Source organism: Aquarana catesbeiana, linkage group LG09 (genome assembly GCF_042186555.1).
Source record: "Aquarana catesbeiana isolate 2022-GZ linkage group LG09, ASM4218655v1, whole genome shotgun sequence".
Classification (NCBI taxonomy): Eukaryota; Metazoa; Chordata; class Amphibia; order Anura; family Ranidae; genus Aquarana; species Aquarana catesbeiana.
Genome location: NC_133332.1, coordinates 242919541 through 242943292, shown reverse-complemented (window position 1 = coordinate 242943292; position 23752 = coordinate 242919541). Strand labels below are relative to the sequence as shown.

Here is a 23752-nt window from a genome sequence, read left to right as displayed (position 1 = left end):
CAATATAGAGTTGGCCCACCCTTTGCAGCTATAACAGCTTCAACTCTTCTGGGAAGGCTGTCCACAAGGTTTAGGAGTGTGTCTATGGGAATGTTTGACCATTCTTCCAGAAGCGCATTGGTGAGGCCAAGCACTGATGTGGATGAGAAGGCCTGGCCCACAGTCTCTGCTCTAATTCATCCTAAAGGTGTTCTATCGGGTTGAGGTCAGGAGTCTGTGCAGGCCAGTCAAGTTCCTCCACCCCAAACTCGCTCATCCATGTCTTTATGGACCTTGCTTTGTGCACTGGTCCAAATCATTTGGTGGAGGGGGGATTATGGTGTGGGGTTGTTTTTCAGGGGTTGGACTTGGCCCCTTAGATCCTGTGAAGGGAACTCTTAAGGCATCACCATACCAAGATATTTTGGACAATTTCATGCTCCCAACTTTGTGGGAACAGTTTGGGGATGGCCCCTTCCTGTTCCAACATGACGGCACACCAGTGCACAAAGCAAGGTCCATAAAGACATGGATGAGAGAGTTTGGGGTGGAGGAACTTGACTGGCCTGCACAGAGTCCTGACCTCAACCCGACAGAACACCTTTGGGATGAATTAGAGTGGAGACTGGGAGCCAGGCTTCTCGTCCACATCAGTGCCTGACCTCACAAATGCTCTTCTGGAAGAATAGTCAAACTTTCCCATAGACACACTCCTAAACCTTGTGGACAGCCTTCCCAGAAGAGTTGAAGCTGTTATAGCTGCAAAGGATGGGCCAACTCAATATTGAACCCTACAATACTTTTGGCAATATAGTGTATGTGATGAGCAAGTATGGCTGCTACCAGGTTACTTTGTAAGAACAAGGAATACAGAAAAATATAAAATGTTGATAAAAAATAAAAAACAGACCCTGAAGAGAAAGACTATTGATACTTACCTGTCCTTCGAATCTTCGCTCCCTTGTTGAAAAAAATATTCAACATCCATCTTGCTTCCCAGTGTATTAAATGCCTGATCTCCATTGCACGCTATGGCTCCATCCATCAGCTCATGACAAAGTTAGTGGCATGGGGGGGGGGGGGTGCTGGGTTAAACTAGCTTACTAGGCTTATCTATAACTAAAATATCCCATTCAGATGGGATCAATGCAGTACATACTGCCTGAGCGACCTATTGCTATGTCTGACTGCTGTCATATGGTGGGGGTGTTCCTAGTCCTATGCAAATGCTGACTTTTACAAAGTCATATTTTCATTGGATCTTCAGATTTTCCCGTGGCAGATTAAGGCGGTTTGGCAAAGTAAGAGGAGGTACTTTATGGTTCATGTTTTACAGCTGCTGAATTATTTTCTTCATTGGCCCTGATAACAACGGCCAATTCTGACATTTCTCTCCTACATGTTTCGTGCTTTAAAAAAAAAAAACAAAAAAAAAAAAACAGTAATGTTAGCCCAATTTTTTTTGCATAGTGTGAAAGATGAAGTTACGCCGAATAAATAGCTACCTAACATGTCATGCTTTAAAATTGCACACGCTCGTGGAATGGTCCCAAACTTCGGTACTTAAAAATCCCCATAGGCGACGCTTTTAAATTTTTTACTGGTTACATGTTTTGAGTTACAGAGGAGGTCTAGAGCTAGAATTATTGCTCTTGCTCTACCGATCACGGCGATAACTCACATGTGTTGTTTGAACACCGTTTTCATATGTGGGCGGGACTTACGTAAGTGTTCACTTCTGCGTGCGAGCACACGGGGGCAGGGGCGCTTTACTTTTTTTTTTTATCGTAAATCTGACCTTTTTTTATTTTAGTTTAACACTTTTTTTTTTTTTTTGATCACTTTTATTCCTATTACAAGGGATGTAAACATCCCCTGTAATAGGAATATGGCATGATTGGTCCTCTCTACAGTGAGATATGGGGTCAATAAGACCCCACATCTCACCTCTAGGCTGGGAAGCTTGAAATTAAAAAAAAAAAAACACAAAAAAAACTATCTCGGCTTTCCAGCGGAGGCGGCGCCGTTTGTTTGAATGCAGAGGCCGGGCGTGACATCATAACATCGCAAAATAACAAGAAAAGCAATATACAAAATACCCCAGTAACAATAGATCCTCCCAGCAGCAAAAGAACCCATGTAACAAAATTTCCCCAACAACTACAGATCCCCACCAGCAAGAATACAGTAGATCTCCCAGCAGCCAGCACCAATAGACCCCTTTCTCAACAGTAGATCCCTACCAGCAACAATTGACCCCTCTAGCCACATAAGACCCCCCCCCAGCAACAATAGTCTTCCCCAACAACAATAGAAGCTCTGCAACAATGGTTCCCCCCCCCCCCCCGCCAGCGACAATAGATCCCCCAGTACCCAGCACCAGTAGACCCTCCAAAACACCATAGCACCCCACTCAGTGTTGGAGGTGATGGAATTGCGTTCCCCGCGTTCCCGCTGAAAAAAGGCTCTGCATACAAACACATATACGAGGTGTGTCTAAAATGTTCGGTGAATGGTATCAGAAAACAAACAAAACAGAAGATACAAACAAATTACCTTTATTGGCCTTCAAAATAATCGCCATCCTTCACAACACACTTTTGGCAACGTTTATAAAGCTTCTGGAAACTGTCAGCAAAGGCCTCTTTAGGAATCAGTCGCGGAACTGCTCTCACACATTTTTGGATTGCCGCCACATCCACAAAACATGCACCTTTCATGGCGCTCTTCGGGCGGGGAGACAGAAAGAAGTCATCGGGGTCGTGGGGAAGATGGTGAACGCCATTCCATCGATTGCCGCTTGGATTCCAGATTGAACTGGTAGCACCAGATCTCATCCACCAGTGATGATGGTTTCCAGAAATGGTGGATCCTGGTCACACATGGTAATGAAACCACCAGAGGTTTCCATCCGTTTTGCTTTCTGTTCATCTGTCAGCTTGTGTGGCACAAACCGGGAACAGATCTTCCCCTTACCCAAATCTTTGTGGACGATGGTGCGCACTGTGTCCTTGCTAATGCCCAATTCCTCCCCATCAATTGTAGAGTCAGTCACCAATCTCATGCCAGCATTTGTCACATTCGCTGGATCATGTCTGGGGTTCTGCTTGTCAATGGCCAACCCTAAACGTGGCTCATCCTCAGTCATTTCCTTCTCGTTGTGAAAGCGTTTGAACCATTTGTAAACACATTTTCTGCTCACGGCTTCCATCCTGTACACTTGCACCAACGTTTCAGGTGTCTCCGTCGCCATTTTCCCCAATTTGTAGAACTTGATGTTCATTCGTTGCTCCATTGCACTGTGACCCTACCTCTCACATTGACTACGTTTACCCTGATGGTCATGTATACTCCACGCTAGGTGGCGCTTCTCGACGTGTCTCTGGATAGCCATGTGCAAGCGCGCGCACTTGGCCCATGTTGCCGTTGAGATATCGCGCCATTCACCGAACTTTTTTAGACACACCTCTTATATCTCAAAATCGTGCCCAGCCTGGCAAAATTGTACGCTATGTGGATCAACATGCGTTTAGCTACCTGTGTTTTTAAAAAATAAGGAAAAAAATAAGTAAATTGATTAAAAAGAGTTAAAAAATGTCAGCCCTAGTCTTTTTAAATGTTGTGTGGTCCTACAATACCGAACGGTCATTGGAATTGTACCCCGTGGATTGAAAACATATTCCTGACAGCCTATACATCCAGCAGCCTATACCGAGACAATAGCACAATGGAGGAACAATAGGTAATGGCGGTCTGCCTGGAACAGGAGGAGGGAGAGGAGAGAGGCTGATTTAAAATTTACCAAAAATAAAATATATATCATTCCCTGTGATAGTGACTGGTCATTTTTAACAATAGTGACACGTTTAGTCATGATAACGTAACGTAATTACAGGAAGTTATGACTAAATGAGCCTGGGAAATACCCTTTTGGAATGCCTTTTAAGGAGATTATTTAATAGTAGAACATAAGGAGCAAGAATGTGCACTAACATTGCAGTGTTGCCTTTGATAAAAATCCTGCAGGTCCTTTAAAACCCGCAATGTGGTGCCTCGGCAGCCCATTCAAAATGATTAATGCTCTTCAACATAGTGGACCAGTGGGAAAGGGGCCAAAGAGTTATTCCGCTCAAAAGTCATTTTTAAGCTTTCGGTGTAAAACCTCCTAAGGCTTTTTGTATCTCCTGAAACTCGCTGGTCAGCCAATTTGCTTGATCATTACATTTCATTTTTTTTTTTCATTCATCTAAAAAAAAAAAGCAACAGAAGGCCTGAGGAACAACGGGGGAAACCCCTTTGTTTTAAGAAGGTGTGGGAATCAAAGTTGGGTGAGAAGAGGCTAAGGTCCTGTTTACATTATTACATTCCAGGAATGTGTACGTTACAGATCACGTTACTGCAACGTAAGGCACCAACGCTACTTGCATTGGTGTGATGTGGTGCCACCAACGCTGTCAATAAAGGTGAAGGTCTGAATTCTGGACCGCAGAGGTACATGCCAGCCCATTCATTTTGAGCAGCGCATCTAAAGGTGTGAAAGAACCACACTGCAACGCAGTGGTTAGGTGTGAACCTAGTCTAGAGATATCGGCGTGGTGGTCTCAACATTGACTTCTTCTGAGCTTACAGTCTAACATCCTAATTGCAAAAGGACCAGTCTTGGAGGAAGCCAGTTATCCTACCAGTATATATTTTTTAAGAAACAGAAGCAAACTCGGGTAGACACATGGAGGACGTACAAACTCCATGCAGAAAGTATCTTCTAAGGGATCACTCCAGTGCTGAAATGCTAGTCCAATAATTGACCCAACATTGCCCCATATCACCCTATCTAAGAGGAAGCTACATGAACCAACCACTTCTTGGGTGAAGAAATGTCCGCAGTTTTGTGGTACTGTCATCTGTTCAACTCTCATACTTGAGAACTTCCTCTTTTGATCTGGGTGATCGAGTTATTGAAGACCATTGTGCTTGAACCACAACTGAACAATTACTTGGTAAGTAGCAGAAGGTCAATTTGGAGAGGAGTTCAAAATTGAACATCCAGTTTAAGTCAGCTTAATATAGTCCAAATGCATAAAAAAAAGGTACTCAAAGTCTTTACACATCCTTTTATTTCAGGAAGCAGCATTTGAAGAGGTTTAACATGTTCCCTGCTGAATCACAGCTAGAGGTCTCCAATCAGAAAACCTCATGCTGATCGGAGAGCTCCAGCTAGGGTTTCCACCTCATCCCTTTAAACCTGAACACCTATTAATTACGCAGGTTCTGAGGCTAATTTAATGCAGATAAGACACTAAGTGAGTTTAATTACTACTTTAATCAGCCACAGAAATTGTGTAATTAATATGTGTTCGGGTGTAAAGGGATGAGGTGGCAACCCTAGCTCTAGCAGGAGAACTCAGCAGGGGTGTGTCAGATGTCTGCAGAGAGGCCGCTGCTTCCACACAGAGAACAAGGATTATTTTCTGCAGCATGCTGGCAGGGGACAGGCTTTCCTACTCAAGCTGCAGCTGCTTTCTAAAAAAAAAATGCATTGTACAATTTTGTACACTTTTTTGTTTAAGCTGATTGCTCAATATTGAACTCCTCTCCAAAATGCATTTCTACTAAGTAGCAGCTAGCTGCATCTTTTCACTGCCAGCCAACATTCAGACCCCCCTGGAATGAGAGAAATATGGAGTATGCCACAGCTGATGTCCTTTTAGTTGGGTGTAGCTAGTCTCCATACGTTGCTATTGACAAGAAACAAGCATGTAGCTACAGAAGTCCTGAGCAAAATGCTTGTAAATCCAGGCAACTGTCATTTAAAAATATTATTCCCGAAATGGTAGCCTTTATAAGTTTTTTTAGAAAGCGTTGTATTTTTCAAGCTTGTTTTATACATAAACTCAAAGGAAATGGGTTGCACACCAATTATGTCTATAAATCCAGTTAGCTTTACTGAGCAAGCAACATACAGCACACACTGCTGACCTTCTGCCTGAGGCCACCCTGCTAACGCGTTTCACCCAGAGCAAGGCTTAATCGCAGAGATGTGATTTTAAACACGTTGCAGTGGGCTTTGCTGTGTTGGGTGATGCATTGTTAGTGCATTTTAATAAGTCTGTGACTAATAAAGGGGATACTTTCTGTTTTGTGTGCACTGCTACATGTGTAAAACTACACATTAACACACATACAGCTTTACATGTGCTCCCACTCATCTCCATGCTTGTGCAAAGTGGGCAGAACGGCAAGGAAAAAGTAAGCCACAAAACTCCTTCTCCATTTTACAGGTGGTATGGGGGGGTCTTATTAAAATGCCAAGTAGATTGGAATTTCCAGAGTCCTTTATTTGTATTCCCTAAGCTTTTCATGTGCTATTTTGCCTCGGAGGACATAGAGGACCCACAATACGGAAATGCATTCATTAGTATAGGTGGTCCTGTTGGCACCCTTATGCTCAAGCAAATTCGATTTTATGATTGACAAAGAAGTTGGTAGGAAACGTTTTGTCCATTCAAACTTTTTAACCCAGGGGAACCCCTAAAAATATTTTAAGGTCTCAGGGAATGCCCTTTACATTGGTGGTCAGTAGAAGAGCGCCCCCCCTTACAGTGATGGTCAGAATGTTACCCTTAAAGTGGTTCTAAAGGCAGAAGGTTTTTATCTTAATGCGTTAAATGCGTTAAATGCATTTAGATAAAAACCCTTCAGTGTGTAGCAGCCCCCCCTATAATCTTGACCTGAGCCCCATCTCGATCCAGCGATGTTGCACGAGACCCTTAGACTGCTAGGGACTCTCCCTCCTCTTTGGCTGAGACACAGCAGTGGGCAGCATTGGCTCCCGCTGTTGTCAATCAAAGTAAGTGAGACAATGAGGAGGTGGGGGCGGGGCGGGGCGGGGCCGAGCCGCGGTTCTCTGTCTGAATGGACACACAGAGCAGCGGCTTGGTTTGGGTGCCCCCATAGCAAGCTGCTTGCTGTGGGGCACTTGGCAGGAGGGAGGGGCCAGGAGCACCAGTGAGGGACCCGAGAAGAGGAGGATCGGGGCTGCTCTGTGAAAAACCATTAAACAGAGCAGGTAAGTATAACATGTTTGTTAGTTTTAAACAAAAAATAAATGAGACTTTAATATCACTTCAAGCCTAGTACACACAGGCTGAATGTCAGCCGGTACTGCAGGCGGTCCGACAGAAGCTTCTGTCGAAGGGCTGTGACCGAAAAAGGTCTGCCGATCGGCTCCTGATCAGCACTCTTAGCCAATGGCTGAGAATGCTGACCGCATTGTTCTGGTGGGGGATGGGCGTCCTCCCTGTCAGAACACAATAGAACAGCAAGGGAGATTGCTGTACTAACATTGCATAGTTAGTACAGTGGCTCCTCCTGAGCTGTCAGGGGTTTTTTTTTGTTCAGCCCTGCTGGGTTGAATGAAACTAGTAGTGTGTACTAGGCTTTGCAGACAGCTAAATAGATTGTTGGTGTCAAGCAGTTGGCTCTTCAAGTGACATTGGCCCTGGAAATATGCATGCACCATGAAATGGGAGGTCAATCAGCCACAGCTCAAGGAACCCCTTACAACCCCTGGAGGAACCTGGGTTGCGATTAGCCAGTATAGACTATCATGCTGAACAAGCTAATCTGTTAAAATCTGAGAGCAAAATAAGACACCTTTCACCCTGAGGCATTTTATAGGCGTTTTAGCGCTAGAAATAGTGCCTGTAAACCACCTGAAAACCGCCTCCCATTCATTTCAGTGTGACTTTTCACACTGGGACGGTGCGCTTGCGGGACGTTAGGAAAAGTCCTGCAAGCAGCAATCTTTGGGGGTTTGGGAGCGCCCTGCCCTCCCAAAACGCCCTTCCCATTGAAATGAATGGGCACAGCCTGAAAAGTGATTCAGAAGCGTCGCAACACGGGTGCTTTTAAGTAGCGCTTTAGCGCTAACGCGCCCGGAGAGCTCAGCAAATAAACTAAACCTACCTACCTGACAAGTTCTGTCAGAGAAATAACTCTGGACTGCTTTAAAGAGTAAGACTGGGTTCAAACATGTCCGGCTGCGATTTACAGTCCGGTACGTTTCTGTTCACCGGTTCAGGTGCGACTCAGGTGCGAATTTTTGCCTGAATTCCCACCTGAATCGGACCCAAAAATGCACAGGACCCTTTTCAAAACCGCAACGTGGCGCACCCGGGCATGTGTGAACCGGCTCCATTGAGAGGCGGTCACATTTACATGTTATGCAAGTTGGATGCGGTTAAAAACGCATCCAATTTGCATATATGTGAACCCAGCCTAGCAAAAGTATATTTATGCTGCCAGTCTACCCATCCCTTTCCCTGGCATAAAGTAACACTCTTTCCCCATCCTTTTATACTTACCTGAATCTTCCAGTCATGGTGCACTGTGCTGTTTACATCCTGCAGGCTAAATCTCTTTCCCCGCTGGCTGCACCTGCGACCTAAGTCCTCATAGACATCTATATTGCCATCTCTCAAGTGTCCCCTGCCTCGGGAGACAGCCACACAGGAGTAAAATTCAAAGAGACTTTTATCAGCAGGATGTAAACATTGCAGGATAAGGGTAAGCATGTACAGTATCTGGGGCAGCGGCGGGTAGGTACTTCAGGTTGTAGGGGAGGGAGACAGTAAGAATAAGTGCACATATCCTTTAAGTGTTATTATTCTTTACACCTTAATGTCAATTTGAATTTGCAGCTCAAGCTGTGGGTGGCCCTGCCGCTCAACAAAATTCGATTTTACGACTTTTCATCCAAACAGTACCTGCATCCAATGCAGGCGCTGTCTGGGTATTCAGGAGCAGTGGCTGTTGCATACAATATCTTGCAGCGGGGGTTCCTCTACTAATGCTGTTAAAGCCTCGTACACATGATGAGAATATTGAATTAACAATCGTCCTTTTTTTTCCGCATGCTAGTCTCCATATCGAAAATGAAGAGGTTACTCAACTTGCAAAAATTCTCAACAGAATACAACTTTGGAAGTGATGTCATGTATTGTATTGTATTTTCAGAAGAAAACTTTACTGATTAACCACTTGGTCCCTGGAAGGTTTACCCCCTTCTTGACCAGGCCATTTTTTGCGATACGGCACTGCGTTACTTTAACTGACAATTGCGCAGTCGTGCAACGCTGTAACCAGATATATTGTATGTCTTTTTTTACACACAAATAGAGCTTTCTGTTGGTTTTTTTTATTGGTTTTATCTTTTTTTATCTTTTGCGCTATAAACAAAAAAAAGACCGACAAGTTTGAAAAAAAAAAAAAAATTTACTTTCTGCTGTAAAACATATCCAATATAAAAATGTAAACAATCAAATTTCTTCATCAGTTTAGGCCAATATGTATTCTGCTACATATTTTTGGTAATCGTATATTGATTGGTTTGCGCAAAAGTGATAGCGTCTACAAACTATGGGATATATTTAGAGAATTTTTATTTTTCACTAGTAATGGCGGCGATCAGCGACTTATAGCAGGACTGCGATATTGCAGCAGACGAATCGGACACTTATGCCCTGTACACATGACCGGTTTTGCCTTCGGAATAAACTCTGAAGGTTTTTCCGACAGAGTTCTGACGGAATTCCGCTCAAGCTGTCTTGCATACACACGGTCACACCAAATTCTGACCATCCAGAATGCGGTGATGTACATCACGTATGACGGGGCTAGAAAACGGAAGTTCAATAGCCAGTAGCCAATAGCTTCCGTCTCGTACTTGCTTCAGAGCATGCGTCGTTTTTGGTGTGTCGGAACAGCATACAGACGAGCGTTTTTTCCGATAGTAATTTGTTCCATCTGAAATATTTAGAACATGTTCTCTATCTAAGTCTGTCTGAATTTTCGACAGAAAAAGTCCGATGGGGCATAGACCCGGTCGGAATATAGGATGAAAAGTTCCCATCGGACTCTTTCTGTCCGAAATTCCGCTCGTGTGTACACGGCATTAGGCAGGCCACACATGAGTCGAATTTCGAAAGAATTTTCTTTTGAAAATCTTATCTAAGAATTTTCGTTCGTATTTCGCATCATTAGTGGGCTGCAGCAACAGCCGATTTTCGTGCGGCAATCAAATCTGAGTAATCGGACATGTTGGAAATTTTTTGAAAAACGAACGATTTTCTAATCAATGATGGGAGAATCATGCGAGAAATGTAATCAAAAAAGAAATGCGCATGTGCGAGAAAAGAAAATTCCCGGAAAGAAAAGAAAATTCCCAGCCACGAAAATTCTTTTCTGTAGCAACATGAGGTGAAATTGAAGGCTTGGTTGGTCGAATTTCAAAATCAATGGTGGCACCATCGGATGACAAAACGCACAAATTTTCCTGATTTAATAAAAAAAAAAAAACTTTCGAAATTCGACCATGTATGGCCAGCCTTACTGACACCACTTGGGGACCAGTGACACGAATACAGTAATCGGTATTAAAAATATGCACTGTCACTGTACTAATGACACTGGCTGGGGAGGGGTTACCATCAGGAGCAATCAAATAGTTAACTGTGTGCCTAGCCACTAGTACTGTGGGAGGTGCTTTGACTCAGGGAAGGCATGGATCCATGTCCCTGCTTTGCAGGAACACAGGATTAATGCCTTCCTTACTGACAGAACGGCGATCTGCCTTGTTTACATAGGCAGATCACCGTTCTGGCTCTCTGCCTAATGATCAGCGGGTGTCGGTGCACATCGAGTCCACAGTACCCCTGCAGATGAGCTCCTGCTGTGTATAATCACAGTGGGAGCGGGTTGCCGGTGGTGCCCATGAGCGTCTCAGACCTGGAAATGCAGGATCATGTACTAGGTACGTGATCCTGCGCAGCAGAGCCACCTTGCTGTTGTATATGTAAGTTATATGACCAGAAATTGGTTAAATGAAAATCGTGCGATCTGGTATCGTACGAGAAAAAAAATTGTGTTTTTCCCATCAGATAATGTCAGATGAACTGTCGTGATTGGCTCTAGAAAGCTCTGTACTAACGATCAGATTATCGTATGATTGGTACGGAAGTGCTTTTTTTCATGCAATTTTCTGATCATGTGTACTAGGCTTAACTGAAGGGACAAACAGAAAAAATCTTCGCGTACGATACCTGTTTAATTCAGTACAAGTTTTATCCAAAAATACAATACATGACATCACTTCCGAAAGTTGTATTTCATCATACGAGAATTTGTAAGTTGAGTAACCTCTTCATTTTTGATATGGAGACTAGCATGTGAAAAAAAGCGGACGTCGTCCGATATACTCATTGTGTGTACCAGGCTTTAGTGTGGATGGAGGAATCAATCAATTTCGCTTGTTCACCCTGGGGGGGGGGGGATGGGGGGGGGGGGGCGGCAAACAAGGAAATCTACATGTGGAAATCTACATGTGCTTTACTTATCCACCTTGCCCAGTTTACCTGAATACACACTAAGGCCCGGTTCACACCTATGCGAATTGGATGCGGCTTACACCGCATCCAATTCGCATGACATTTTAAAATACGTTCATTTGAATGAGGCTGGTTCACATATGTGCGTTGCATTCACACTCCGCATTGCCTAAAAACCGTGTGCGTTTTCTGGGCATTGCAGTGCGAATTGCAAGCACATTATCTTCTATGGGAACGCATCTGATTCGCAGATGCATTCCGTTGTGAACAGGATAAAATCCTGACCTGATCCTGATGTAAACCTGACCTGATCCTGATGTAAACCTGACTTGATCCTGATCAAAAACTGACGTGATCCTGATGTAAACCTGACCTGATCCTGATCAAAAACTGATGTGATCCCGATGTAAACCTGACCTGATCCTGATGTAAACCTGACCTGATAGGCCCCTTTCACACGATCGGACCATTCAGGTCCGCCTGTCAGTTTTGACGGTGGACCTGAACGGGCGCTCCATGTTAGCCTATGGAGCGACGGATGTCAGTGGAGACATGTCCGCTGACATCCGACCCCGTCCGATCCGCTAAAAGCAGTCGGATGGCCCTACATCCAGGTCCGTCGCTGGCGGATCGGATCGGGTGAGATCTGATGAAAACGGACATGCTGTCCGTTTTCATCCGATCCCTCCATAGGCGGCAGCGGCGCCTGACAAGCCCCTCCCCGCTCAGTGATCAGAGAGGGACCTGTCATCCGCCGGCTCAGCGGAGATCAACGGACTGATCTCCCGCTGAGCCGGCGGACCAAGGCGGGCTCCATGGAAACGAAGTCCGCCTCGTGTGAATGAGGGCATACTGATGTAAACCTGACCTGATCCTGATCAAAAACTGACACGATCCCGATGTAAACCTGACCTGATACTGATGTAAACCTGACCTGATACTGATGTAAACCTGACCTGATACTGATGTAAACCTGACCTGATACTGATGTAAACCTGACCTGATACTGATGTAAACCTGACCTGATCAAAAACTGACGTGATCCCGATGTAAACCTGACCTGATTCTGATGTAAACCTGACCTGATACTGATGTAAACCTGACCTGATCCTGATCAAAAACTGACGTGAAACGCTGAACAACTCCTATTTAAGTTGTTCATAAATGACCTGGAGGATGGGATAAACAGTTCAATCTCTGTATTTGCAGACGATACTAAGCTAAGCAGGGCAATAACTTCTCCGCAGGATGTGGAAATCTTGCAAAAAGACCTGAACAAATTAATGGGGTGGGTGACTACATGGCAAATGAGGTTCAATGTAGAAAAATGTAAAATAATGCATTTGGGTGGCAAAAATATGAATGCAATCTATACACTGGGGGGAGAACCTCTGGGGGAATCTAGGATGGAAAAGGACCTGGGGGTCCTAGTAGATGATAGGCTCAGCAATGGCATGCAATGCCAAGCTGCTGCTAACAAAGCAAACAGAATATTGGCATTAAAAAGGGGATCAACTCCAGAGATAAAACAATAATTCTCCCGCTCTACAAGACTCTGGTCCGCCCGCACCTGGAGTATGCTGTCCAGTTCTGGGCACCAGTCCTCAGGAGGGACGTACTGGAAATGGAGCGAGTACAAAGAAGGGCAACAAAGCTAATAAAGGGTCTGGAGGATATTAGTTATGAGGAAAGGTTGCGAGCACTGAACTTATTCTCTCTGGAGAAGAGACGCTTGAGAGGGGATATGATTTCAATTTACAAATACTGTACTGGTGACCCCACAATAGGGATAAAACTTTTTCACAGAAGAGAGTTTAATAAGACTCGTGGCCACTCATTACAATTAGAAGAAAAGAGGTTTAACCTTAAACTACGTAGAGGGTTCTTTACTGTAAGAGCGGCAAGGATGTGGAATTCCCTTCCACAGGCGGTGGTCTCAGCGGGGAGCATTGATAGCTTCAAGAAACTATTAGATAATCACCTGAATGACCGCAATATACAGGGATATGTAATGTAATACTGACACATAATCACACACATAGGTTGGACTTGATGGACTTGTGTCTTTTTTCAACCTCACCTACTATGTAACTATGTAACTACTTTGTCAATTAGCTGTGAAAACGGAGCTTCAATTCGCACCGCACATGTGTGAGCCCAGCCTAAGGGCTCTTTCACACGGGGCAGATCAGTAAAGATCCGCCCCATGAACACCCGCTTGCTCAGCGGGGATCGCTCCGCCGATCCCCGCTGAGCAGGAAAATGACAGGTCCGTCGCTGCACACTGTGCAGCGACGGACCTGTCAGAGCGCCGCTCTCCCCTATGGGGGATCGGATGATGACGGACCGTAGTGTCCGTCGTCACCCAATCCGATCCGAAACCGGATGGAAAAGTAGGGTTTTCCTCCGTTACACTTTTCGGATCGGAGCGGGTCATATGTCAGTGGACATGTCACCGATGACATCCGACGCTCCATAGGGATACATGTATGTCTGTTTTTCATCCGAAAACGGAAGGAAGAAAAACGGACATACAGATCCCCCGTGTGAAAGAGCACTAATGGTTTGCGACTAAGTAACTGAGATCAAGGCTATAGTCAATGAGAGCTCCCAATTAGCAAGCAGCTAACATGAGTCAGCTAGTGAAAACAAGAATCTCATGGGCTGCTGCAGCTTAGTTGCTTACTATCATACTACTATCCCATTTGACTAATAGTGACACGGAGGCACCAACACAACCAATCCATAATTCACATGAAGTGTATGGTATGGGTCCAGTATTAGGAGATGAAGCCGTTCACATGGCTAATAAATTCATATCTTGACGTGCATCACCTGCGCTATACGTGGAATCAAATACATCCATGAGGTCAGCTTGCTTTGTAGGAAACTGATACAAATATATATATATATATATATATATATATATATATATATATATATATATATATATATATATATATATTATAAAGAATGTAAAAGAAAACAGCAAAAAAAATCCTAAAAAAACCAGAGGTGGAAAACCACCTTCTTGCCTACGTGCTGAGATAAAGGGTTTGTCTGTGAAGCCAAATAGATGCAGAAATGTTAGTTGCTGCCACTAGGGCCATCAGACCATCACAGCATCCTTGACCCTTCCAACCACCTACATCAATAAACATTCCTCAATAAAGGAACCTACATTCCACGCTCAGTCAGGGTTTTCAAGAAACAAGAGGTCGTAAACAAAACGAACTGCGAATAATTACGACGATTAAATATTTAAAATGTCTCGTTGAGTTATAAAGCAACATTTGTTGCCGTGAGCCAAAAGCACCAATATTTACCATCTGCTCAGCTAACGGGGGGGGGGATTTCAATCACAATTGCACGCGTGCCCGCACCCACACGCACACACCTCCTTCTTGTATGTGCCAGCATCTCTGCAGGGTAGCGCAAAGGGTTATCGAGTGCAGTATCCTCACCCAACTTGATTTAGGTCTTAGCGGTTTTAGAGGAAAGATGGAAAGGATGGAAAGATGACCGCCGATCGGTTTCTATGGGCTACTGCGCTTTGCTTGTCGCCTTTCTCCTTATTTAATGGTCGCAAGACAGAAAAGAAGACACCTTACGAGCTGGCGGATCCCAGCGAAATTCCCCACACCCCCTTGCCTTCTGTCTAGGGCTGTTGGTGAATTTTGGAAGGCCACATTCTCCAAAGGTTATCTGAAAGGCAGAGTAGATGCAGCCAGCATACACCCCCTCTTCCTCCTCCTCTTTCTTCTCGCTCTCTCTCTCTCTCTGTGCTGTACACTCTATATAGCTCCAGCACACACAATACATTCCCCCCCCCAGCTCCAGATTTACATTCAAATGAGCGTGCAATCCATAGCGATCACCTCTGCCAGGGGGGCTTGGCTAGATACAAAAAGCTTTAATCGCCCCGTTCGGATTAGAACGTAGACCCCTGTCATCTTGCAATAATCCAATCCAAAATCTGGAAGGGAAAAAAAATGGAAAAGAAAATAAGATTGCGGTGTTGTAATGCTTCTTTGGAAAGGGTCCAGGCTTATTAGCTGGGCTGATTGTCTTCCCTGGTGGGCACGGTGGGTGAGCAGGATGATGGAAGATCCTGGATCTCACGGATGGGGGACCTCATACCTGATGCAACCCAGGAGCAATGGATGTTGGGTGACCCCCCTCCTCCTCACCACCCTATACACACACCTCCCAGAGAAGGGATTCAGGCTGTAAAGGAAGATGAAAATCCTACCAGCTGGAAGATCTGTAGCACAAGCTGCTTCTTCATTCCCCTCCTTGCAATGAAATGGCTCTTTCTTTGCTCCTGATCCTCCCTGAGCCTGGCTGTCTGCAGTGGGCTCTGCTGCAGTGATGCAGACTGTTTCTCTCAATCAGTTAGCACAAGCCCAGTGGGATGCAGGGGAGCTGGGTCCACCCTCTGCAAGGCGCAACTGTCAGTGCTCAGTCTCCTCCCCTGTCACTGCCTCTTCCATTCATCTACCACCTATATGTTCTATGCATCCTTCCAGCTGCTGATTAATGACTGGAGGTGGTGGGGGGGAAGCAGACACTGGCTCTTTATACTGCCCCCCCCTCCCATCCTGAAAAACACACTGCTGTATTTATGTGTAGACAGGAGATTGACGTAGCCTGCACGCAGAATAATGGCATGCTTATATTACAGGTATTCACGTATTAAATATACCGTATGGGTGCACACATACCAAAGGAGTCTAATTCAATATTTCAATTCTTTGCTGCTGTACAAAATGTAATATTCAGCTATTATCTACAGAAACCTAAAGAATAAGTCATTCAATGCAGCGACATTCACTGTTAGAATAAACGCATGCGCCAAGTGAACATAACAGGGTGGCGCATGCCCCAGGAACATGTGGACATTAGTTGGCCACAAAGTCGTTGCCCTCGGCTAAAGACAAATAGGTGCAAAGTAACAGGAAAACCCAAAATTCTATGAAGTTAAAGGGTTACTGAACCCACAACAATAAAATCAGTCTGTATATGCAGTAAATAGGGTGACCGCATTTCCAGACTGCAATTCAGGGACACCCCCTCCCAAAAAATAAAAAAGATTGTTGATACCTTTTTTTTTTTGCCAATTTTCTGAAAAACAAAAGAAAAAGCAAACAGTGGTCACCCGTTTAGACAGGTGGTATACATTGTGCACCTGCTTTTATTAAAGGATATCTGAAGGTTTGTTTACTTGTTGGTTTTGCACAGAGTGGCCCCAATCCTCCCTCTTCTGGGGTCCCTCAGTGGCGCTCCTGGCTCCTCCGCTTCTCGAGTGCCGCTCTCCCTCGGGGCACTCGTGCGGGTGCGCTTCCGTGTCCTGCTGTGTCTGTTGACACAGACAGCAGGACTCAGCCCCGCCCCCCGGCTCCCGCATCATTTCATTTGATTGACAGCAGCGGGAGCCAATGGCTGCGCTGCTATCAATCTATCCAACGAGGACCCGAGACACCGTCTGGAGCTGGTGTGCTCATCCTCGTCGCTGTAAAGACTGGGTTTAGGTAGGTATAAGGGGGGGTCTGGGAGGGGCGCTGCATCAGAAGAGGTTTTTCACCTTAATGCAAAGAATGCTCATTTTTATGTTTTTTAAAAGTCAGTAGCTACAAAAAGTGTAGCTGCTGACTCTTAATAAACGCACACTAACCTGTCTCACGGTCCAGCGATGCGGCCGCCCGAACCCTCGCTTCTCTCCCTCGTCTCTCAGTGGTGCTGGCATTGCAAAGTGTGGGTACCCGGCTGTGACAGCTTGCAGCTTCACAGCCGGGTGCGCACTGCCAGGGCCGGCCCTATCATGGGACCCGATGGAGGCATGGTTCCAGGCGGCACATTCAGGGGGGCGGCAAATTGCCGCCCACCAGCCAGCCTGTTCCACCCACTCCGCTGCGGATCCCACTGTGAGGATCCGCCGAGAAAGGTCCCCCATCAGATACTGTCCACCCTGTACTGCGCAGGCGCAGCGCTTGCGCAGTACAGAGGACAAAGGAGACGCCGAAAGTCTCCGAACATGAACAGCTGTTCATGAGCTCTACACAGCGCCTGCGCTTCAGAGTACATTGTGCCACACGCTCCCGTTGTGGATGTTCGGAGACTTTCGGCGTCTCCTTTGTCCTACGTACTGCGCAAGCGCAGTACAGGGCGGACACTATCCGATGGGGGACCTTTTTCAGCAGAACACTGGGCTCCTCACAGTGGGATCAGCAGCAGTGGCAAGTGACAATCCACAATGTGTGCCAGGTGACGTGGCAAGCAACAATCCCGTACATGTGGCAGGTGACGTGGCGAGCGACAATCCGGTATGTGTGGCAAGTGACGTGGCAAGCGACAATCCGGTACATGTGGCAGGTGACGTGGCAAGTGACAATTCGGTACGTGTGGCAAGTGACAATCCGCAATGTGTGGCAGGTGGAATCGTGGCAAGTGACAATCCGCAATGTGTGGCAGGTGGCGTCGTGGCAATCCGCAATGTGTGGCAGGTGGCATCGTGGCAATCCGCAATGTGTGGCGGGTGGCGTCGTGGCAAGTGACAATCCGCAATGTGTGGCAGGTGGCGTCGTGGCAAGTGACAATCCGCATCTGAAGGCAGGTGACGTTGGCAAGTGACACGCTCAGGGCTCCCACTGATTCTGCATTATGGTGAGTTGAACTATTTTATTTTATATAACAATGTAATAATAGAAATATTGCACTTCAATCTTTTTTTTTGCGATTCGGCACTGCATCGCTTTAACTGACAATTGCGCGGTTGTGCGACATTGCACCCAAACAAAATTTACGTCCTTTTTTTCCCACAAATAGAGCTTTCTTTTGGTGGTATTTGATCACAATAATGGATGTGGGGGCATTTTGGTGGGTGTGATTTTTTTTTCGGGGGGGGGCAGCATTTCATTCTTGGTACCAGGCAGCACAATGTCTGCGGCCGGCACTGCGCATGCGCGAGTCACACAGCGCCTTCCAAGGTCCCAATTGGTGAGGCAATCTTCTGGGACCCATGACCTGTCCCAGAAGATTACAAGGAGGGAGGGGGAGAGGAGAACTTCCGCTCAAGCCTCCCAGGGGGCTCGAGCGGAAGTGGGAGCAGGTACCTGTCAAAACTAGATACCTGTTCCCCTTCCCCAAAAATGACATGCCAAATGTGGCATATTTGGGGGGGGGAGGGGAGTGCTTAAAGCAGAACTTCCTCTTTTGGGTCACTTGGTGACAGCGACAATGGTTTTGCACAGAACAGTCCCGATTCTTCTCTTTTTGGGTCCACCACTGGCAATCCTGGTTCCTCCCCCCTGCCGGGTGCCCTCATAGCAAGCCGCTCGCTATGGGGGCAGTTGTGTGGGCTAGATCCCGAGCCGTGATGTGTGTGTCCATTGACATGAGTCAATGGCTCCTGCTGCTGTGTCTAAGCCAATGAGGAGAGAGAGAGAGCAGCGATCTTACTCTTGTGCACAGCACTAGATAGACATCTGGCTCAGGTAAGTATAAGGCTATGTTTCCACTATTGCGTCCCCAAAGTCGCGCGATTTTGCCGCGATTTTTTACCGCGATTTTACCGCGACTTTTTACCGCGATTTGAAGCAATGCCTGTATCTATGGACCTCAAGTCGCATCAAAGTGGGACCAAAGTAGTGCAGGGACTACTTTGAAGTCGCTGCGACTTGAAGTCGCACAAATATGAACGGTACTCATTGGAAATCATGGGATACAATTTGTCATGCGACTTTTCAGTCCCAAGTCGCATGAAAAGTCGCACTAGTGGAAACATAGTCTAAGGGGGGCCGGGGGAGCTGCACACAGAAGGTATTTTACCTTAATGCAGAGAAAGCATTAAGGTAAAAAAACTTCAGTCTTTACAACCACTTTAAATGCTTATGTGTAGACAAGAGATAAACATAGCCTGCATGCAGGATAATGCAATGCTTAGTATCCACATAGTATGCATCTCTACTGGTAACGCTCCATCAGGTATTATTCCCAGTAGTGCAAGTTTCGGTGTCCCTGTTATCTCAGTGGATCATAATAAATTTAGGGTTATAAATATTTTTTCCCAGTAACGATGAAGCTTTGGACATCACCGGAGCATGTGGATAAGAGAACCATTAAATAGAGAGCATTGCGGGCATAACGGTGTTATATATTTTCTCCAAGCATAGAGTTTTTGTGGGGTGTAATGAGCCCTATGTATGATAAAAAGCTGAGATAGCCTTTGGGAGGGTGAGAGAGAGGTCCTGGGAAGTGTTTCCAGGGAACATGTTCAGTTCTCCTCATCTAGATCCTCTATGTCTCCTTGCCACCGGGCAAAACTATTTCTATGTTTTTCAGTATTCTCTATTATTTGTAAATTGGAATAAAGATCTCCTATTAATCCTCGTTCCATGCAGGTAACCGAAATTGCCTTTGATAGTATTTTAGAGTGTTTATACTGTAATTGGATTTTTAAGCTTTGGATTTGTAATGCATGGCGTATTTGAAGATATTGCTAGAAGTTATTGTTCGTTAACTGGTAACGGTCTTTTAATATATTAAAAGGAAGTAAAACACCCCCTTCATATAACTGGTACAAAAATATTATGCCCGCCTTTTTCCAATCTGAAAATTCCGAAAGTCTATTCAGTTCATAAAGGTAGTAATTATCCCATATGGGCATATTTTTCGTATAACCCCTATTGCTGAGTAATAATTTGCACTGCTTCCCGTACAGTATGAATCAAGTAGAAAGTAGGGAACCTTCTTTTATTATAAAAGTGGTGAGCTACTATTAGTTGAACTAAAGGTAATTTTTTTAATTGAGATATTATTAACTTCTGTGTAGGGTCCTGCATGTCCACTACCTCCCAACCGTGCCAATGTTGTAATTGTGATGCAATAAAGGGGCGGCACAGTGGTGTAGTGGGTAGCACTTTCGCCTAGCAGTAAGAAGGGTCGCTGGTTTGAATCCCAAACACGACACTACCTGCCTGGAGTTTGCATGTTCTCCCTGTGCCTGCGTGGGTTTCCTCCGGGTACTCCGGTTTCCTCCCACACTCCAAAGACATGCTGGTAGGTTAATTGGATCCTGTCTAAATTGTCCTTAGTATGTATGAATGTGAGTTAGGGACCTTAGATTGTAAGCTCCTTGAGGGTAGGGACTGATGTGAATGCACAATGTATATGTAAAGCGCTGCGTAAATTGACGGCGCTATAAAAGTAACTGAAATAAATAAATAAATAAATAAATAAATAAAGTATAATCTTGCATTAGGTATCGCAATTCCCCCTTTATCTATGGGGTGTTGTAATGTTTCAAATCTAATTCTAGGTTTTCTACCCTTCCACACAAAATGCCTAAAAACCAAGTCGATAGTCCTACATAATTGTAACGTAAACCATATGGGGCAGTTATGCAATACATATAGCATTTGGGGCATCCACACCATCCTCACCAAATTGCCCCCCCCCCCACCATGGACAATGGGAATTTACTCCATGTCTTGCTCACTTGTCTAAATTTGACAATAAGAAGGAGTGTATTCTTATCTGTGTAGTCTGTAACATTGGGTGTAATTACCACTCCCAATATAATGATGTAACCAGGGCCATCTGATGAGCCTGGTGTGGATGCTCCATACGTGCAGGGTCTAAAAGCAGCATTACAGATTTGTCCCAGTTGATATTGAATCCTGAAAAGGATCCATACAAGTCTATTAAGGACATAACTGCGGACAGGGGACATTCACTGTTTCTAATGGATGCGCAAAGTGAACATAACAGTGAGCTGGCTCATGCACCAGACACATGCGGACATTAGTCAGCTGGAACACCATTGTTCATGACCAAGGACTAAGACGAGCAAAGTAACAGGAAAATCAAAATTGTGAAGTTAAAGGAAACCTGTCATGAGAATAATATCTAAATACGAGATAACCCCTCTTCTGCTCATTCAACAAATAAAATTAAAAATACTACGAACAACATGCCAAGCCATCCTCAACACTGCACCAAGCTACATCCCCAACCTCACCTCACAATATCACCCTCATCACCTCCTCCCATGCTCACCTCCAGGACTTCTCCAGAGGCTTTCCCAACCTCTGGAACTCCCTACCCCAATGTGTACGACTATCTCCTACTCTATCTGCCTTCATGTGATTTTTGACAACTAAAATTGTACTTTACCTTTCTCCTTTAGCTCATCCCTCACAGTTATTACCCTTTGTATCGTTTGACTTTCCCTTTTAGATTGTAAGCTCTCATGGTCAGGGCCCTCTGATCCCTCTTGTGTTGACTTGTATTGTACCTAAACTGTACTGTCTCCCTTTACTTTGTAAAGCACTGTGCAAACTGTTGGCACTATATAAATCCTGTATGATAATAAAGTATGATAATGTTATTTGCCTGGCTGTCATTTTGACCCTCTGGCTTCAAAGTTTTCTGAGTCACAGGCCCAAAACACATCTACAGATCAGGAGTTCCGATTTCATTCTTACTTTGCCGACTGCATTCTCATTTCAAGTCAGTGACTGAGAAGGTATTGAAGACAGAGGATCATATAACAAGCAGGCAGCTAGCAATGAGCAACGGTAAGCCTCTTTTTCCTCAGGCCCCATCATCCCTATACGCTCCCAAATGTATTCCTGTTGGGATTTCATTTTCAATGGCAGCCCAAATGTGAAAAGAATAAAGAATAAGCCCCTGCCTCTCAGTGTACTTCAACACATAAAGAATACATGGATTGCCAAGGGGCAGGTGTGTTCTTTGGCCCGTGGATGAATTCTGAGGACTCATTGTAAATGAATGGGCAATGCAGCTCAAAAAAACATGTAGGGGTGTGAAGGGGTCCTAAAAGGGAACCTGTCATGAGAAATAAAACCCGTGCCTCTGTAGCAAGGTCCCAGGCCTTATTCAGTCTAATGAGAACCTCCAGGGCCAGAGATATGACATGCTTCTGTGTATGGTGGGTTGAGAGGCATAGTCGGTGCAAGGTGGTTAAAGTTATTGGGCGCAAGACACTTCTTGAATGCAAAAATATTTTTATTTCTCTTAACAAACTTTTGGGGGAGAGAGGGTTAGGGCCAGGACACCTTTAGGTAGTTGCAAGTTCAATTGGCAGACTCTGAGACTTCAATAGGAGGACTTTTCGACCGGACTGGTCCGACGGTCTATCCGACGGACTTTCGGCAGACTTCCGACAGACTTTCCTAACGAACGGACTTGCCTACACACGTTCATACCAAAGTCCAACGGATTCGTACGTGATGACGTACACCGGACTAAAATAAGGAAGTTGATAGCCAGTAGCCAATAGCTGCCCTAACGTTGGTTTTAGTCTGTCGGACTAGCATACAGACGAGCGGATTTTTTGACCGGACTCAAGTCCGTCGGAAAGATTTGAAATGCCGCGTACACAAGAGCGGACTTTTCGACCGGACTTGTCCAAAGGTCTATCCGACGGACTTTCGGCGGACTTCCGCCGGACTTTCCTAATGAACGGACTTGCCTACACACGATCATACCAAAGTCCGACGGATTTGTACGTGCTGACGTACACCGGACTAAAATAAGGAAGTTGATAGCCAGTAGCCAATAGCTGCCCTAGCGTTGGTTTTAGTCCGTCGGACTAGCATACAGACGAGCGGATTTTTCGACCGGACTCGAGTTCCATCGAAAAGATTTGAAACATGTTTTATTTCTAGGTCCGTCTGACTTTTCGGAAAAAAGAGTCCGCTGGAGCCCACACACGATCGAATTGTCCGACGGAGTCTGGTCCGCCGGACCAAGTCTTCCGGAAAGTCCGCTCGAGTGTACGCGGCATAACAATCAACCAGGATGACTATTCCTGGCAAGTAAATTTGTGAGGAGCAACCCTGCCTAAACTCCAGGGTACCACACCTCTATTGCCCACCTTCTTCAGAACTTGTTAGTTCCCCATTCATCACACCAACCACCTTTCAAAGTTTCTAGTTTCCCAGTTCCCTTACTGGTCTTCTGGGTTCAGTGAATCCCTGAAGCAGAATAAACCTGCAGATAGTAAAGTCCCAAACCCTTAAGCGGCATACTGTTCTGGGTCAGTGCCTCAATAAAGTGCAAAGTAGGAGAATCAGCATGATAGACACCAACTTGGAAGAAGCCATTAAAATCAGAACTCATAGTCTGCAATCTTACTCTGAGCCAGCTACAGACAGCCAGGTCAGTCAGTGGACTTTTAACAGCATGTCATTTGCATTGTGTGTGTGTATGGACAGTCAAATCCCATACATGATTTTTGCAGTAGTTGATCAGCAATGATGCTGGATGCAGTGGAAGGCATACAAATAACCACTAGAGGGCTCACTAAGAAATACTGTATAGAATAGAATATCATTATGAAGTGGCACAGTAAACAGGAAAAAATG

The 23752-nt window shown here is 45.2% G+C and overlaps 1 protein-coding gene across 4 annotated transcripts in view; it reads right to left on the bottom strand.

Moving 5' to 3' along the window:
• RNF208 (ring finger protein 208) overlaps positions 1–15927 on the bottom strand; it is a 36798-nt gene extending 20871 nt beyond the window's left edge. Inside the window, exons 1-2 of one of the 4 annotated variants that reach the window (XM_073600055.1) lie at positions 15616–15927; positions 2536–3516 (exon numbers count right to left, since the gene is read on the bottom strand). The gene's annotated coding sequence lies outside the window, so the exon portion shown is untranslated. Of the gene's footprint in view, positions 1–2535; positions 3517–14689; positions 15132–15241; positions 15553–15615 lie in introns of those variants that run through there. The other 3 variants (XM_073600054.1, XM_073600056.1, XM_073600059.1) reach the window with 3 other exon arrangements.
• Positions 15928–23752: the final 7825 nt, after the last annotated feature.